This window comes from Camarhynchus parvulus, chromosome Z (genome assembly GCF_901933205.1).
Source record: "Camarhynchus parvulus chromosome Z, STF_HiC, whole genome shotgun sequence".
NCBI lineage: Eukaryota > Metazoa > Chordata > Aves > Passeriformes > Thraupidae > Camarhynchus > Camarhynchus parvulus.
In genome coordinates this window covers 13,726,994-13,747,118 of record NC_044601.1, presented here as the reverse complement: position 1 = coordinate 13,747,118, position 20,125 = coordinate 13,726,994, and the positions used below count along the sequence as shown (strand labels likewise).

Here is a 20,125-nt window from a genome sequence, read left to right as displayed (position 1 = left end):
TTGAACACAATTCTTTCATTTCATTTGGCTTAGAAAATTAAAAAGCTCAGACTGTTTTACTGAGCCAAAAGTGTTCTGCACACTTTTATCTCATCACATTTTAAAGTTTTCTAATGTCAGGGTTATTAGGAACAGCCTACCTTTATGTAATGTGCTAGCAAAGATAGTACTTTCAAACAATTGATGATCTCAGTTAAACATTGCTATTTCCTTCAGTAGGCTGCACCTAGTGACATCTGCTTCTGTGGTTGCACACTGAGAAAAGAAAAAAAGAAAATATTCAGCCTTCAAGAAACCCTGATAATCAGACACTTGTGCGGCAAAGTGCCACACCTGTATACTGCACTGTGTGTGGCAAGGCAAAATCAAAAAGGCTGTGCAAAATTCCTCCTATACCTGAAAGGCATCTGGCTATAATTTTCCTCATGGCTCCCAAGAACAGCATATTTCAGGTCTCTTTTCTACCCCCATAAAAACTTGAAAAATCCATCCATGAGAACTTTTGGTGCTTAACGGTTAAATATTTGGCTTGAAATCCTTTTAACATAATAGTTTTAATCAGTTTATCTAGCTGCATCTTGAGTAAAACCAGAGATCTAAGAAAAACAACCTACAAAGAATAAGAAATATTCTACAGCAAAATTGGCCTCTGACAGATATTACATATTAAAGGTAATGAAATGGTTGCTCCTGGGGCACTTCAGGCTGCAGAGAGACAGCTAAGGAATTCAGTCCAAACAAAAATATACCAACAGAGATATCACAATTAGCATAATTTATGTTCTTAACAAAGATTGAAACTTCTTTCAAATTATCTTACAACAATATTTTATTTTCCAGAACGTGAACTTTTGTCTGGTGGCACTTATGAAAATAGAAATTTTAGGTTTATGGTGAGTTGTGAATTAGTAATTAAAATTACCAAGTTCAATTTAAATGGAAACATTAATGCAGGAGGTGCTTGCCACACCTCCATCCTTTCAAGATGTTCAGTGACAATACTGTGCTCAAAAATAATATTACAGTATTCAAAGACAAAGTTACATGAAAAACATTATATTAAAACCTAATTAACTACTAATTAAATATTACACAGCACTTTTATATCCAGATTTATCAGAAGGGTGTTTTATTTCTATCTTACTCTGGAAACAGCTTGGGGAAGGGATCACAATCTGAGGGGCAGAGTTCATGCTATATCTGTCTCAAGCTGCAACATCTCAAGCAAACTCAAAACTTCTCCTTCTTCCTATTGTCTCTTCAGGCTCAGTGAACCTGGAGGGTTCAAAGCACTGTCACTGATCCTCTCTACTTATTTGTACCTGAGAGAAAACAAGGCTGACCACTGATTCACCTTCACCTGCAATCCACGCTTAGTGTTAATCCCCATTTTCCTCATATTGCAGAGTTATAAGGACCAGGAATTTTAATGTGATTCACTTTAGGGAAAATAGTTCTTAATAATATTTAAAAAGGAAAATATGTCTTTGGCAACTTTGTGATAGGAAAAAAAAATCCCCTTTTGAGGAGATTACAAAAACATGTTCTGAAATAAAATTTCTTTAAAGTCTGCAGTTGGGCTCTATCAAGAGAAGAAATCTTTCCTCGAGGCATTAAGAAAGCTATTTTGCTGAGTTTGTATCCCACTCATGTACATGTAGACATAAAAATAAACAAATACTACTTTTTGTTGCATCAGTTTCACCTGTTTTTCTGTTTCTTTTTAGGTTATTCTTGTAGTTATTTCCGTCTCTTCCCGACCAGAGTGACAATGGCTGTGTAAATGCTGCAGGCTGATCATGTTTCCTGGAGCTGCTCTCGCTGAAGCTGTGACACTGGACTCCCACTTGATCAGCTACCCTGGGCATGATCCTGCCCCTACCCACAGTCAGAAATCCTGTCCTGGTCTTGCCTGCCTCTATTCCTAGGGATGTGGGGATAGGGCTGCTAGTCTTGTCTCTAGCAGCACCCAGCACTCTGCAACACCCAGGCAGTTATTTTGGAAAAATCTCACTTGTTGCGGGAATCTATGAAGTTAGAGGGTTTTTAGGAAGGTGGGAAAAAGACAGTCTTCAGTTGCAGCAAGATCGAGAAGAAGTCACTGTCAATATGCTTTTGCTTTGTGTAATTGGCTACGACGGTATTTGTAATGCTGTAACATTAAGTTTCTTTAGCTTGCTGCCGATATAGCGAGCTGCTCGCATCTCTGCATGAATGAAATCATGTAATGAGACAGATGCTGAGAAATAAACAGCTCTAGACACATTTGAAGCAACCCTGTCCTGTTTGTGTCTGTATATAAATTGCTGGCATCACTTGTAACAGTGCGTTGAGGCTGTGTAAACCAGGAATCATCCTGAAACCACATTAACAGTCAAGCAAGATGGTGACCCTGAAGGAGGGTTTTATAGAGGAGGGATGGCATTTGTTTCCAGGCCACTTTATTAACTGAGGTCACCCAACTGAGCTGAGGTAGGGGAGGCCATTCAAGCTGCCCCCATGGAAAAGTCTCTCTGTCAGACCAGCTGGCTGGCCATGTGGAGATCCCCAAGCAGCAGAAACAGGAATTACATACGGGCTCCTATAGCCGCCTGTCCTCAGTCCTAAGGGCAGCCCTCAGAGTGCCAGGATCTCCCCAAAGAACACGTGTAGCTCAGAGGTTGAACCTGAAGGTCTGCCCTCTCCTTGCATAGGACTAACTCTAGATCTATCTGTGCTGGGTGTGGGGCAGATTCAGGCAGCTCCAGAGCCACCACTGGCCAAAGCTGAGCCTGGCAACCATGCTGGTGGTGCCTCTGGAAAAATATACTTAAGACCAAAACCACCCCACAGGCAGAGGAGGGGGGAGCAAAAGTGAGAGAAACAGTAGTGAAAGCACTGGGGTCAGGAAGGAAAGAGGGAAGGAGGTTGCTCCAGGCACTGGAGCAGGCATTCCCCATGGAGAGCCTGAAGAAGAGGTTTTTGCTCCTGAAATCCTGCATCTTGTGGGAAAGAGACCCACTGGGGCAGGGTAAAGAATGAGGAAGAAGAGTAAAGGCAAACCATTATGGGGACTGACTACAAGCACACAGTCATCAGCTCTGGAAGAAGGAAAGGAACGCTGAAAATGAAAATTGGCAGAGAAAAAAAGGTGGAGGAAGATGAGTGAGGGAGCAGCTGGTTGGGAATTTAGCGATAGTCACAAACAACCACAACACAGAAAAGTTTCTGCTCTGATGGTATTAGGTTTGGGAGAAGATAAAGGAGATCTAGCATGTACACTGCATTAATATGTGTTATTCTGCTGTGAAATATTTGGATATACCATTACCTGAAGACATTTAAAGTTAAATAAAAACACAATGAAACCAGAGGGTTTTTTTACTTTATTTAGTAAGAAAAAATGTCCTTTATTTTGAGCTTATTAGTTTCTTCTCTCTTCCTCCCTCTATGAAACTAAGTTAGACATCTTATCAGCTCCTCCCAAACTTTATTACATTAACCAGATTTTTGAGGCTGTGATAAGCTTACTGCAATTCTTGGAGGCTCTACAAAGCCATTTCAGTTTTTAAAGTGAAAACCTATAAAGTACTTTCCTGTCCATAAAGTAACTCATAAATGTAAAGGCTGGAGACTTCCGTTAGTGATTGTGACACTTCTAATCTTAAACTGTGGTTTTACTTTGGAAGATATAGACTGCAAGGTGTTCCTGAGTAGAGAATAATTAATTTCATAGTTTCAGTGGCTGGACAACAGGTAGAAATTAACACTGCTATGGTTTGTTTGCATGAAGAGCTTAAAATGGAAACACAGATACACCAGTACTTCAAAGATTCCAAAATTTGTTAAAAGACTAAAGCAACTAAAATTTGAGAAAAAAATATCCAAACTCAAACCCAAAACTAACCATCTCAGACCAAACCCCAATAGGTTTTATAAAGAAATTAGAAGAAACATTTTCATAGAGAAGATGTTTATAAAACACCCTTTTCAAAAAATGGCTATTGATACAGATAAAAGTATTTGCTATAGTGGTAACAATCCCTGGTTTAATTGCAGGTTATTTGTAAAGATAAGATAAACTAGTTTCAAGTTATGTTGCTGTTCTTGAATGATAAACCATCCCAATGTAAGGAGAGCTGAAGAGGATGGTTATACACATGCATGTTCTGAAACTTGTGTAGAATGTTAAGCTACTTAGAGAAAGAAGATGAGATTTTTCCCAAAGTCAAGGGTTGTACCTTCCTACCATGGCTGTGTTTTATGATCTTCTGAAAATCCTAAATACTCCACAAAAACCTGTGAAAACTGCTTGCTTGTGTTCTTCACCTTCCCAATCAATGAGCTTCTGGTGTGGGAAATAAACTTTGAAGACACATTTATTCCTTTTTCCTTTTGCAACTGTTCACACCAGAGTGCAAATCAATCTTCTCTAGAAGTCCCAGTAGGATCCGAGTAACTGCAGCTACTGTCCCACCAAAGATCAAGGATCAACTATCTGGTTAACATTGCCCTTTGACAATTCTGGTACAAAGCATATATTTATACAAAACTGTCTGACCAGTGTTCCTTTTTGAAGAACGAGGGAGGAAAGGGTTTCTATGGAGAGAACAGAGTTTACAGCCATAGAGCATCATCAGTTGCTACCATCTCCTTCTTCAGTGTGAAATCTTTTAAGTTAATTTTTTACTGGAAAATATTTGTATCATTCAGTTTGTCCAGTAAATATCTGTGGTACAAAATTCTAGTCCGTACTTTCTCCATGAGGTCCCTCTAATGAGCATGTAATAGAGGTTGCGTGTGCTAGGAAAAAGCCATTTGGAGCTCCTCACTCTGTGCTCCTCATGCACCCCAGGATGGCAGACAGACTGCAATTGCATTCAACAGCTGCAGTTCTACTTATGAAATGAGTAAGAAGCATAAAAGGGCAATTGAAGGCTCCTTGAAGCATGCAGAAATTCTGCATGTCTGCTGCAAAACTAACTAGCAGCAGACTGTTGTCCTCTGGTGATTGTAATTGGGTCCCTCCATCCTTGTCAAAGCTCCTAGCAAAAATTGCTGAAAATAAGTTCTTCTTAGGGGGTAAATGGTTGCTAACACAGGAAGGTGTAATTTCCACCTTTCTGCAACATCTTTATTGACTTTCTTTTTTCCCTGTACTCAGATGGATTAACATTATACAGTCTTGAATGTATCTTTAAAAAAACCCACAAAAACTCAGCCGGCTACCAGAATTATTTGAAACTGCAATTTATGTTCATAGCACAATGATATGTGAAAAGTGTTTATGTGTGTTTTTCATAAAGTTCTTTTCAGTTAATGAGCTAAATGTATGGTAAAGAAAACTCTGAGATATTCTTGAGTTTATTTGTGCATCAGTCAACAGCAGTCTTTTCTTAAAAAAAGGCAACCCTAAAATTAGTAATGGTCTCACACCTCATCTGAGTAGGACATTTTTCTGACATAACCTGACTACAGGTTCTGAATATTGCAGTTAGGAATGGTATAAGACCTATTAATAAAGGTTATTTTTTTAAACTTCAGGTAGACTTAGCCATTCGAAAAGTTTTTTCTTAGCTATTTTAATCTTTCAAGGTTTCTAATGACAGTAATTTGCATTTGTATTATAACTCCCCTACAATAAGTACTAAAACCACTTTAAAAATTGGTTTACAAACTTGGGAAAACAATTCTCCATACATCACTCCGGAAAGCTCAATAGACTTTTAAAGGTTTGTCATATTTAGGTCAGTCACACCAGAAGATAGGATTGAAACCCAAGGATACATGCCCCAAATTAGCAGCATCTTTCACTTAAGGACTGTATAGTTGCCCTCACACTCCCATACAGAGCTCAAGAATCCTTTGGACAGTGCTCTCAGGCACATAGTGTGACTGTTGGGGGTTGTCCTGTGTAGGAACAGGAGTTGGATTGTATAGGTTCAGAAGGTCTCAAAGGAACAATTTCATGTATTATCAGATTTTTCTACAAACTATTCAATTTTATTCAACAAAATTTTCATTTAGTTAAAAAAAAAATCAGAAGAAAAAAATAGTGCTATGAAGGACAATATGTCGTGATTGCAGGGAAGAAGTGCATGAGGTTTTTTTCGACATAATCAACAAGACCATTCACTGGTTTATATTAAAACAGCAAAGTAAAATATATTTTTTTCCATTTGAAAATATTGTTAATAAGAAAGTAATTCAGAAGCTGTAATATTATCTAAAATAATAAGGGACCCTTACTCTAGTTATGACGTCAGACATCAGGCAACATGATTAAGCAGGATTTTAATAATATTGTGAATAACACAATAAGATAACAAATAATTATTTTCCGGTATCAGAAATGTGCATTTCAGCTTATATTCCCCATAGAAAGAGGAAACTAATAAAAAATATTATTTTAAAATAATATGCAGTTATCACAATTTTACATTAAATAATTCTTCACACGGTCCTGTCTTTAGACCTTTGTAGAAATACATTCAAAGTTTAGAATAAAAATGTTGCTGATTAATTTACTCCATTGTTTCCTTAATGTTCAAAGATATGTATTTGACAATGTTTTAATTGGAAATATTTTTAACTCTTATGTTATGCTAGGATCATAATTAAAGCTGTTTATATCACTATAATTGCATATATGAAAAATTTATATTTTCTTTAGGAAAATATCCTTATAGTTATAATGAATTAGAAATTACATCCCACGCATGTTTAGATGTAAACACATTCAATCAGTCTTTACTGTTAATATAAGCATTGCTGAATATCAGGTAGTTGGTTTTAACAAATATTTTGCTGCAATATCCCTAGGTCTGGCTGAGACAGTTGCGTGAGAAGGAATCAGATACTTGGCTATCAGTGAGCTTTGCAGCTTCAACTGTCCAGTTCAGAGAAGCACCAAAATGTCTGAAAATGCTTCTGTGATTCTAGAAATCCGGCTGGTGTTTGAAAGCTGATTCTTCTCACTGCGCTGAAGTGGTTAGCAGAGATAGCATGAAGGAGAAATACTGCAAGAAAATACTCATATTTCAGAAAGAAGTTTCTCTCTGTAGGGCATACTTTGCACACACGCACTTTTATGGATTTTATGGATACTCACACATGTACATGTATAATCCCTTTATAGAACTGTAGGTAGGTCAGGTTTTCAAGACACTACTGGACATGTTGCCATCACCCCACAGAGCAAGATATAGAGCTCCTGAGACTCTGTCAAGCAGAAACACTAAGCAGTTCCTGGCAGGCACTGCCCAGTGTAACCTATGACACCTGCTCCAAATTTCCAAACTAGCTTAGTTTACCTGAGTTAACAGAGCTCCATATTTGCTCTATGCCATAAATGCACCAATTAATTAAATTAGCATAGAAATCTTACCTTTCCATTTAAATACAGATAAGTCTTCTTCCTCAGTATTCTAAGACCATTCAAGCACTTCCTAATTTTATATTGAATTTTTGCTCTTTTTCTCCTTTCTACATGGATAATATCCCCAAAAATTATCCTAGGTGATTAGGCATAAGCTGTGCAACTGCATAAAGAAGAACAATAGCTTTGTTTTTCTTAAGAAAGGTGAAACAATAAAAAGCTTGTTGGAAAAGTCAATCTTTTATTTCTGAATGTGTCCTACTTATCTTATTCCTCTGTTACAGAAACTTAAGGTGTCAACTATGATTCAAGATGTCTGCTTCTAAAACACAATCCTTGCCCAATAGCTTTATAAGATACTGATTGATCCTCAAATTTCTCTGCAGTCACTATGGGTTTAAACATTCTCAAAATAACACTTTGGTGAAACATTCAATGGGATTTTTCTCTAGAAAGTGGTGCTAAAAAGACAGCACTGTAGGAGTCCAGATTTAGCAATTAAAGGGAGCACAGCCGAATTGCACTGTGTTTTGGTGCTGCTTTTCAGTTTGTATTATAAAAAAAGCATTAATTTTTTCAGAGTTTTTGGAAATTTAACACTTTTTTTTTTAATAATTACTCATTCTGTATGTTTATGTCCCTTTTGACAAAATTATTTCTTTGTGGCTCTGCCTCTGAAGAAAACCTAGCAGAAAATTATTGTGAGAGTACATCTTAGCTAGAAGTTATGAGGATGAAAATTTCTTGTTAATGAAGTGGAACAAGCTACCTAGTCTCTATGTCGTCTCCTTTTTCATGTAATTTTGGGTATTTCAAACAAATTTGAGCAAATTTGTTTGCAAGATCTTTTTTGCTGATGTTGCACCAGCTATCTAGCCACAGAGAGAAGCACAACTTTCCCAAGCATCATTCTAGCAAAGGCTCTGAGATAATCAGAGAAAAAAATGAGAAACAATTCTTATCGTAACTTGCTGTACCTGGTATTGTGAGCATGTGGAATGTGTTATATACCAAAGGGTGGTTTCTTAATTAGCCAATGGTGATGGTGTTTTGATTGGAAGACAAATTAGCTCCATCTGTAGCGAACTGAGGTATAAAAGTATGGGTTTCTTAATAAAGACAATCAGCCTTCTGTAAATGCTGATTGAAATTCTCATTGAAATGCTAACTCCAGTTACTGAACTGGAGTTCAAGTTACTTATTGCCTGGTTCTGGCCGATTGTGCTAATGCACTAAAGCATAATTGACCACACAGGCCCAAGAACCAAAAATTAAGATAGAAGTCATCCAGAGCAAGGATCAGATAAAAAATATAAGCGCTGGTTTTCTTGCTTTTTTTTCTATTCTTCAATTGATGGATCAAAAATGCGAATCTTCATTTCTTAGTACTATTTTTTTTTTTAGTTTTACATTGTATTATCTATTTATTTCAAAAAATAACTTCTGAAAAGATTTCATGTTCTGCTTATAAAAGTAAATGGGCAGATAACATGACTACCTGCAGAGCTCTAACATAAATAAAGAAAATAGTCAGTTTTCTTTTAAAGCAAGATTCTTGTATTTCACTGTATTATCCCACCTCTCCACCTTTCTTATTCAAGTCACATTTATTACAGACAAGCATTATAAGCAATAAGACTAATGAGACATTATTATATAAATATGTAAACTGAAAAAATTCCCAGGACATTTGATTAATGTCTTTAACAGTTGTAATCATACTTACATTTGAAAAATCTAGCTACCTGTATTATATATGTTTCAATCATACTATTTTCTGAAATTAAATACTATTCAGCTAGCTAAATCCTGTAGTTTATTCCTGTTCCTTCTGCTTCAAGAATACCTGGAGGTTACCTTGCAGTAAGCGCAACATGCGTAGTTGTTATAATCAAAATTGACTACAATTCTGTGGTATTCAGTGGTCATTTACAAGCAATGTGTAGGGTATTTTTGCATTGATTTCTCCTCTTTACACTGACAACATGTTTTTACGTTCAGTTATTTCACTTTAATACAGCCATTATCAAGTCTATCATTCCCAAGACTCTTTTTATTATGAATAGTATTTTCCTTTCCTTACATAAAATTGTTGAAAAGATGTGATGACCAGTATCTTATGAACTAGCAATAAATGTGAAAACTGTAAGTGGAATAAAGAACTGGTGTTTAGAATAACAAAGTACGAAAGTGTACTTTAAAGCCTTCACTTATTGGTCTCTGCTGCCACAATAAATTTATCCCAATATTTTTCTGATCTTCTATGGTGATGTCAAAAGCTTTAGAGCTGAAGGGGAAACAAAAGTTGCCAAACTGAAGGTAACCATCATGAGATGAGATTCCAACATGCAGCATCAGCCTTAGCAAGAGACAAGAAAGATTCTCCTTCAAGTGCTCTCATTCTTGAAAAATGATGTCCCACTGAAACTGCCAGACCAAGTAGGTAATTGCTTTCTCAGTAAGGCCTCAAGTCAGACCAGTCTTAAAAACATAAGTAGCTAATATGTTTTCCTAGGAATGACAGCAGCAAAGGAAAATTTTGAAGGTAATTCAGAAGCATTTTTTGAGGCAGAGAGGATTGAGAGGCCTGTAGGGTAGACAGGGCACAAAGGGCAGCCACACAGAGTCACTGGGCTACTGATTAACAGTGAATTGTATGAGAAATTACCCATTACCGAGAGCTGCCACTGCCCTGTCCCTGGAAACTGCGGCTCTTCTTTTTAAATGGTATGTCTAATTGAAACTCATCTGAAGGAACGTCAAAGGAAGCAGATTATGATCTTTCTCCTAAACTCAGATTTTTGAGGGCTTTTCCTTGTTTCCCTAACAATAAGAGTGACTTAGGTCTGTGACACAGAATTTTGTAACATGGTGGGATCAGGAAAAAAGCATTTTTAGTGGATCTGCAGATTCATCCTAACCATTAATTAAACCTGGCCACATGCCATAGAAAAATCTTGGCAACCATGACAGTAGACAACTTGATAATCGTTAGAATTCATTTCAATCAACAGTGTGGATACCCTTCTATAAGATAACTTAATGTGAAAACTGAACTTTGACTTGCTGACAGCAAATGTAAAACAAGTTATCACTGGTCACAAAGGGCATCTTGTGGTGTCATAGAAGTGATCGCCATAAGAAAGCCAGCAACAACCTTATTACCATACCAGTATCTGAGATGACAATTTTCCCTCCACGTTTCAAAGAACTAAACCTGGTGATTATGCAGGTCAAAACAAACAAAAAAACCCACCAAAACAACCTGATGTTTTATGCAAATAAAAAAATCTTGTCTGCATATTTAATTCAAGTGCAGTGCCTTGCTTAAAGAAATGTGGGTTTGCCAGAGCTCAGGGCTGGCAGGAGTCAGTCTGGGAAACAACATGGGATCAACACATTTGGCACATTTTCTGGGTGCCATGCCACCACTTGGCATTTGTGGTCCCTGAACAAAGGGTGTTGATTGAGATGCTAATTTCTGGTGTTTGCTGCTGCTTGCAAACAGTAATGCAGCTGTTTCAAGACAGTTGCACAGGAATGGTCTGGCTGGAATATTTGTCTCCAGCAAGGCAGCCTATTTCTATCTCATACAGGGAATTAAGGGCAACACACGTGGAAAAGAGGCAGTATGGAATCTCTGCTTTTGAATGGTTTTTTATGTTTTTCAAAAGGGGTATTACTCTAATGTTGCCCAAACATTACTCTAAAACTCCTTCTCAATCATTACAAAGATACTCTTTTCCTAGGAAACCTGTGGTTACACCTCCACATCCTGTAACTCACCACTTTGTATCTTATGCTTGGAAGTTTTCTCATGGAATAATGAAGTGGTCTGCTGGTCCACCAGAAAACCTCAATAGCTGTGATGGCTGTCCACTCTAGTTCCTGTGTGCTTAGTCCCAATGCTCTCTCATTAAGGATTCAAATCACAACCATATGTTATGACTGGCTGCTCCTGGCAAGATGACAAGAGCATGAACCTGAGAGAGCCAACTCCTGTCCTCTTCACTGGGTTTGCCCAGGCCAGCACTGGGTTAAGCAGTGGAGAACCTTCATTATACCAAGGTGCCAGGATGCTGCCATGTATATTACATATTAACACAACTTTGACATTTCCTATTAGGCGTTTATTCGCCAATGTCTCTCCCAAACAGTACTTTGTAGACAATGCCAAAAACAATGTACATCCTCTAAAGACTGCCTTGCACAATGTATATGCACAGTCCTTCTTTTGGCTATGAAAATTCCACTATTTCACACTTGTGAGAGGGGATACTGAGTGCTGGGCAGATAACATGAAGTTATTACAGCAGGTAGGTTTTAGGTCGGCTATATTATCATTAAAAAGGGGTCTGTGAGTGGGAACATGGACGCATATGAAATAGTGAAAGATGTAATTTGTGCAAGAAACATTTGCAGTACTGGAGCAGAGACCAGGGTACTGCTGCAAATGCACTCCATGCTTTAGAAATGCAATGAAGAACATAACACAATCTGGAGCTCCTATGAACAGCCCTGCTCCCATTTAATCCAAAACAGCATGCAGAACATCTCTCCCTTCTCCCTGGAGGTAGCTTATACAAAAGATTTTGTGAAAGTATATCTGTACATAATTTTTCAGGCGTAATGCTTCGGTCCTTTAAAACACTGGATTGTGTTTTCCTACAGTAAGATAGCTGCAGTGTTGTCAGCTCTCACTGCTTACAGGTTAGTGTATTTTAAAAGTCTCAACTGTGGTAATTTTGTCTTGCTTGAGAATTTTAGGGTCTCTATAAAAAGAAACTGAGACTTTTATTCATATAGCAGCAGAGTATCCATGCATGTATGTGACCCTAATGCAGCCTAACTACATCAGTAAATAGGATTGATAAAATTTTATCTACTAGAAGGTATCACAGGTTTTGAATGTTCAGCTTTGAACAGCCTGATAGTCATCCTTGTTTACCCAACCAGTCCAAGTTTTGCAGCTCTTAAATGTAATAAGTAGAACAGGCATACACTTTTGTACAACCTCCTCATAAGAGGAAAAAAACAAATGTTATGGTGATACCTTTTAAAGCTGAATTATTTCAATGCTTAACAAGTCACACACAGAAAAAAAACTCAGAGGTACTACCAAACACAAAATAAGCATGAATGAATGAATTAATTAAGGAATGAGTACAGCTTTCTGCAGCCCTTGTATAATTTCTTCTATTTGTGAAAACTCATGTGGATTTAATAGTTGGACTTGTTGTTAAACCAGATTATATTATGTTCAGCATGTAGCAAAAGAAGATTATTGTGTAAAAAAATTAGTGATTTATGTTTGACTCAATTATCGAATGTGTATCAATGACTGCTCTTCAGCTGTGAAAATTGCCTCACTTTCATCAAAAAATGCAAAATTACTAACATTAAGACTAAAAAAGATGCCACTATGTTTAGGTTTCTCTTAGAGAAATGAAAACAGAAACTATTATTATTACTATTATTATTATTATTTGTAATTATTTATTTTAAATAGCGAGTATATTTCTATTTGTGAATGCATTTCCTAACTTCATATGAACTCTGTTATAGGAAGTGCCTTGTTTAAGCAGGTTATATCTTTGTCTCTTGAATATATGGTTTCACATTCCCCAAGGACCTGCCTTCCCATAGTCCAGCTGCTTCTCAGATTCCCTCAAGACACCCATGAAGCTTACAGGCATAAGCACAGATTCAGCCACAAGTCTTTTTGACAGAGGTCAAGACATTACAGTACCTGAGACATAACTGTAGTCACAAGACAGCTTTCAGAAGAGAAGCCTGACCTGTTCTCCCAGCAAAAAGAAACAAGGAGGTCAGTTTTTCTACCAGCAGAATGCTCAGCCTGGAAAATTTTGGTGAAAGGACTCTTTTATTGTGACTATCAGTGTCATTAAACATGCACAGGCAAGGTTATCACTCCAGGACACATCAGTTATACTACAATGAAGACAATCAGCTCTATACTACTTGCAGTTTTCAGAGAATGGCATCTTTAATTTTGTTTTTAGTAATTAATCCTTTCTTTTTTTCATGTTCTGTCCAACTGCACTAACCCACAGCACATCAGAATTTCATGCTCCCACTATTTTTCAACCCCACAGAACAATATAAATCTTGTTTAACTGCAATCTAACTTAAAGTTGTATGAGTTGATGTACCACATTATCTTTCATGAAGAAATGCATATTAGAAAATTGCATGATGCATTTTGGCTCCAGCCAGTATATTTTAAATGAGCTTTGCTGGAAGGAAGCCAAGGCAGGAGAACGTATGAACCGACAGTTTGTGATGATGGCGCTATTTCATTGAAAGATATTTTTTGGACATTACATAACATCTGAAATCCTCCTGCTTGCCAAAAGAAGTGATAGCTGCAGACAACACTGACTGCGAACAGTCACCCTTCTCCTTTCATGTTATGTAACTATTAACAGAGACATAAAAGTAAAGCACAAGACCATGTCATTAAAATGTGTGTTTGCCCATTTCTTCTCAAAGTTGATATTCTCTGCTAGGTCCCAGTTGAACCCTTAATTATAACCACATGATTTCTGAGAGAGAAAAATTTTATTTAAAATAAAACCACCCCATTGACAAGAATAGAATACTAAGTGATAAGTAGTAGAGATCATCAATGCTGGTGTAGTGATATTCCTGTTAGTACCACAGGTATTCCACAATGCTAAAAGGTAAAGTTAGCATCAAATATATTAGTTACGAGTGGAAATTAAAAAAAGAGAAAAGCCCAGAGTTTTGTTGTAACATTTAGTAACAGCTAATAAATGCCTAAAATAGGTTTAAATTTCACTCAACTGGTAAATTTTTAAGTCCTGTAAGCTCAAAGACACGAGTGCATTTTGAATACTAAGAAACTATGTATTAATCACAGCCCCTCTCTTTTGCTCGCTTTCCCTTTTCCATGTATTAATATCTGTAGGACTGCCCAGAAAAGGATCCAAAGACATCACAATCTCTGAGATGCAAAACAGAGTCTGACCCTTATTTTGGGACCCCCTCCAAGCACAGTTGGTAGCTTCATGAAGTTTTATATATCCACAGTCAGGCAAAAGGTTATACATATAATGTACCAAAAACTGAGATGTTTCAAATAACAATTTCTTACCCTTAGGGTTATTTCATTTCACCAAATGAAGAGATTAAATGAGCAAACGGCCACTAAGGTCAAATTACCCTAGTCATGATGAACTCTCAAAACATGAATTGTCTACATTGGCACCATTTCACTGTCCATGATCCTTTATTTCAAATTATTGCTGTCCTGTCTGGAAAATTATGATCAAACTTGCCTTGAAGCGCAAGTTCAAAGAACCAAGCAGAATCTTCTGTTTGGACTATTAACCTACAGATAATATAATATCTCACAATCATGCTTGAGGAATGAAATTTACTCTGTTTTTAAAATGATAACTAGTTTCTATAGTCATAAAAAATTATCAGTTTGTCAAAATTGTTAGTAAATAAGAAACTTATCAGAATTTACAAATATGTTATCCTCCTTTAAGTATCAAAATCAAACACATTTTTGTTGCTTTGCAGAGGAAACAGGACCAAAACTTGATATTATTCCCCTCAGTGGCAAGAATCCCACTGATATAGTCTGCTAGGAAGGAGGATCAAGCCTTAAGAGCAATTGCCAGCACTGTCCCAATAATTACGCTGTCATTTAGTGTGGCTGAGAAGATGCAGGCCTTTAATTTGCAAATGCCCATATTTCTCCAAATCTTTGTTATGCAGTCAGCTTTATGTTGGGTCAGAGATGCCAGTCTCTTAGGTTATGATACTAAAAGAAATACTCTTCACCAGTTTGTGTAAAATGGTGCAAAAAGGCAGCTAATAATATGAGGTTTCTTTAAGAGAATTAAAAGAAAATTCAAACGTTTCATTATTTTAATTATACATAAAACATGTTGTAGTTTAATTTTTACCTGGAGACACAGAAACAGAGAATTTGCTGTGGAAAGGACCACAAAGATCACAGAGTCCAACTCCTGGCCCTGCACAGCACATCCCCAGAATCACAGCATGTGTTTGAGAGCATTGTACAAGCACTTTTTGAAGTCTGTCAGGCTGAGCTCAAGCCCTGTCACTGCTCACCACAGAGAAGAGGTCAGTGCCTGCCCTTCCTTTTCCCTCACAAGGAAGTTGTAACTGTGTTGAAGTCTACCCTTAGTCTCCTCCAGGCTGAACAGACCAAGTGACCTCAGCTGCTCCTGATCTGGCTTCACCTCAAGGCCCTTCACCATCTTCATTGTCCTTCTCTGAGTGCTTTCTAACAGATTAATGTTTTGGTTTTGGTTTTTTTTTTTTTGGTTTTGTTTTGTTTTGTTTTTGTTTTTTTGGTTTGGTTTGGTTTGGTTTGGTTTTGTTTTTGGTTTTTTTTTCTATTGTGGCACCCAAAACTGCTCCCAGCACTCGAGGTGAGGCTGCCCCAGAGCAGAGCAGAGCAGGACAATCCCCTCCCTTGCCTGGCTGTGATGCTGTGCCTGGTGCCCCCCAGGACACGGGTGGCCCTTCTGGCTGCCGGGGCACTGCAGGCTCCTGTTCAGCTTGGATCCCCAGGTTCCTTTCCATGGCACTGTTTTCCAGCATCCCATTCCCTACTCTGTTGGTACATTCAGAATTACCCCATCCCAGGAAAATGCAGAATCCAGCATTTTCCCTTTGTTGGACTTCATATGGTTGATGATTGCCCAGCTCTGTAGCTCATCAAAGTCTCTCTGCAGAGCCTCCCTTCCTTCAAAGGGCCTGAAAACTCCTCCTAGTATAGCGCTTTTGTCAAATTTGCTTAGTATCCCTTCGAGTCCTGCATCCAAGTAATTTATGAACATTTTGAAGAGCATAGGGCCAAGGATGACAGAACGCACTACTGACAGGTCTCAAACCTGTTGTCAGCCCATTCACTGTAACCCTTTGTGCCTGTGTTCTCAGCCATGTCACCATGCATTTGTCCAGGTATGGGCTGGACATTTTGCCCAGAAGGGTCCTGGGAGAAGCAGTATCAAAAGCCTGGCAGAAATCCAAAAACATTACACAACTAAGTGTGAACAAGAACTTGAGATTTGAAACAATCAGCAAGAGTCCTTCTGAATGAAAGATGATTGTGTACCTACATGGACAGCTTCAAAGCTCATTTTTTTTTTAAATATTAAAAAATGTGTTCATAGGTTATCACTTTTGCTTAACTTCCCTCTGCTTTTCTTGTTTCATTGGGATTTCTGTATGAAGCCAATCAAATTTCAAAAGAGCAAGTCAGATGTACATAGAAAAATTAAACAGAAAAGAGATTACACTTTTTTCTGGGGCTAGCAGAATCATAACTATGTTTTTTAAAATAGGAATGCTGGACCCAGATTCTAATTAAATTTCTAGTCTGTGCAAGAAAACAAGCTAATAGCTACACAGATTTCCTAATCATTCTTAAGGACATTATTATTCATATTAAAGATCACTTGATCTCATTTTATCTTTTTTTCCCTTTTCACACTCTTTTGTTCTAGTGACACACACAAAAAAAAGATGGGGTAAGAGAGTGCGTGGTCGTACTTACTTTTTTTGAGATTTGAATTATATAGCAGCTGTTCTGACAAGTATTGGTTGCTTAGAACATTTAGGACTATCATCTGGTCTCACCTTTGTGACCTGCCCCCCATCTCCTGAAAATATTTAAAACAGGATTGTAAAATCACAAAGAACTGGGAGATATCACCTTTCATGTTATTTGACACTTTCATGCAAGGCAACCCAAATACAATTTTCTGTATTTTGAGAATCACACCATAAAGGATGCTCTCACCCCTAGGGAGGACCATCCTTTACGGTGTGATTCTCAAAATAGAGAAAAGGGGGAAGAAAACCCCCTAGGGAAGAAAGGCTATTTCTTTCTAACAGAGAAGCTTCACTGAACGTCTTAAAGGGTGATAACCAGGTGTTCTGATGTCTTTAATTTACACAAAACTTAGATGGAAGCACCAGAGAGAGACACACGAGTTATGACTCTCGTGGTAACATCAATTTTTATACCTAAAGAACTACCAACACTATAAAGAATCAATACACTCCAGGAATAAGCCTCAAAGCCCAAGATAATCTTAATAGTTATCTTATGGGAGCTGGTATATTCCCTGAAGAAATTTGGTGCATCTTTCCAGACAGATATTAATACTCTTTCATACATCATCCACTTTCCTTGACACTTTATTTGCCATCTCTGTGATATTTATAAAAGTTTAAAGCTAATAGCACAACAAATACAACTAATGGTAGTGCAGATGCATGTAAATCTTGGGAAGTATAAATTATAGAGTGTCACACTAAACTGAAATTAATGGAACTGAAGCTGAGTGCCTGAGAGTAAATAGGTTTAGCTGTATTAGAAGACTATCCTCTCAAAAATTGAAGCAAATAACCCTCTTGCTGAAGGCTAATTGCTTCTCTGGCATCATACTATACCATGTTTGCATAAACATAAAAAAATCATCTAAAAATCAGTGGGTGACCTAATACTGGGACGGATACAGGAGAGCTGGTAGAGACCTGAAGAAAGGTAAAAGACTTACCTTTCAGGAGTGCAGAAAGGATTAAGGCTTTTATCTATATATGGGATGCCAAGAAAAGATCTGCTTAATCCTATATGTCCTCAGGGACACACAAAATATCTCTGTTCCCATCCTTCCCTTTAATTCAACCACATTCTATGCTATCTGTTATTTGAGTTTAGACTCTCCTCTGAAAGGGAGTAGCTAGACCTGTTAGCTCAGCCTGTTTCTTACCAAGCAAACCTTGCCTTTTTGTTTTACTGGAGCTGAAGGTCAGCGTACTGCTGTTACAGTCCTCATCCTCTGTCAAGGAGGCAGCATGATACTCATTCCAAAGTGAATCAGCTTTGAGAAGAGGTGAAGTGAATCAGCTTTGAGAAGAGGTGATTTTGGTCAGTGCCCAAATACAAATGAGAGAATCACAGAATGGAATCACAAGGTTGGAAGGGACTTTAAAGGTTGCCCAGTCCAAGCCCTCATCACGGGCAGGCACAGCTCCAGCTAGATTGGGTTGCTTAGAGCAATTTGGACTCTGCTGTCAAGATGAAGTAGAAGGGGTGGCTACAAACACCTCTTTTTTGTAGTAGCAGCTTTGTCCTTACCTGGATGGGTCTTAGTATGGAATAAGGGAATAATTTCAAATAAACTGACATTCAGACAACAGCTTCCTTATTGAATGAGACTGTCAAAGAGACTGATAGAGTAAAAAGTGTGTGGTATTATTTTTGCAGTTATCCTGAAATTCCCCAAAAGTATAAAATTAACCTTTTCTTGTTAATTCGTGTTTGAAAAATGCCAGTATGTTTATGAGACCAGAGTTAAAAACAGAGTATCAATGAGTAGGAGAAAAACAAAATAAAACAAAACAGCAAACCTATTAACCTGAAGCAATATTACTCTGACCCATAGTCTCAACTTATCCAGTAGGAAAACACAAAGCTAGAGGTTTAACTCTAGCATAAAGACTTCACCCAGCATCTTGAATTCTTGAAAAACAATAAGGAAAGCAAATATATTAAAAAACCCTCCACATTTGTCCAGCAAAGCTGCATGAAACGGTCAGACTCCAGCTGTCCTCTAGATCCACTTTTCTCTTCTGTGTTAATTTTTTTAGTTCCATCCTCACCGCAACTGCAGACCCTATTGCTAGGACATTTATAAGCTGGTGACCTCCTAAACTTTAAACATAAAAGATGAATGCAAAATATAAGGGGTGCCTCAATGTCTTGTCAGCTTTCACAAGCTCATCCATATCCATCAAGATAGTGTGTGCAGAAAACTTTCCTAACTCCATGATAAAATATAGGAAATAACCCACATCTGTTTACAGATGTGAGAGCAGGTGATAATAAATATCCTCCAGAATAACTACCTTCAGATAATTTATTCATCTTTTAGCTCTGTTACATCTTTCTGTCATCCCTACAGGCTTAAAATGCATGAGTGAAGAAAATACAGCAATTTGAATGTCAATCTATGTAGCAAGTGTACTTTTAAAACTTCTTCTCTATAGATAACTTCTGCAGAAGTATATTTCACATTTTCATCATAAAAGGATTATAAGTAGAATTGCTTATTTAGAGTTGGAATGACAAAAGCACTGCTAAGAAAACATCTCCCCCCTTATTTCTGACTTTTCTCACTGATTATTTACTCTTAAATATCCTTTCACATATTTTAATCTTTGTATATATTAACCACATTTCACACAATATTTGTCCTGTTTTCACCCACATCTCAGTCATTTTCTCAGAAAATGTTATTCCTCTTATCTGCTGCAGCATCTCCTGACACTTTGTAAACAGCAGTACCTTTCCATCTAATTCTTTAAAGTAGCCTGTCTGTAGATGGCAAGGGAGTCTATGCATCAGGAGGAAAAGCTGAGACACTTGTGAGATTCTATTCTGCCTGAGCAGTTCTGCTGGTTACACTTAAAGGAACATAATCCATCCCTGGTGCTCTCCTTAGTGCTTGTCTGCATTTTGTGCCTGCACAAAATTTATCCCTCATTTGTTTTTCCAGATCCCGCTTAGTGATATTCTATGCAACAATTACTATTGGCATAGAAGCACTAATAACCCCTGCAGAGAAGACAGAAAAATATCACTGCCACAAGTGGGCTTGTAATTCCCAATTAACAACTCAGAGCTGGTTGAAAAAGAGCCAACCTGGTGGATCCATTGGAATCCAGTGAAAA

General features: G+C 37.6%; 1 protein-coding gene across 4 annotated transcripts in view; it reads right to left on the bottom strand.

Annotated features, from left to right (window-relative positions):
* LINGO2 (leucine rich repeat and Ig domain containing 2) overlaps positions 1 to 20,125 on the bottom strand; it is a 489,656-nt gene that overhangs the window by 268,228 nt on the left and 201,303 nt on the right. Inside the window, exon 1 of one of the 4 annotated variants that reach the window (XM_030968285.1) lies at positions 141 to 416. The exons of the other annotated variants lie outside the window; for them this stretch is intronic. The gene's annotated coding sequence lies outside the window, so the exon portion shown is untranslated. Of the gene's footprint in view, positions 1 to 140; positions 417 to 20,125 lie in introns of those variants that run through there. 4 annotated transcript variants of the gene reach the window in all.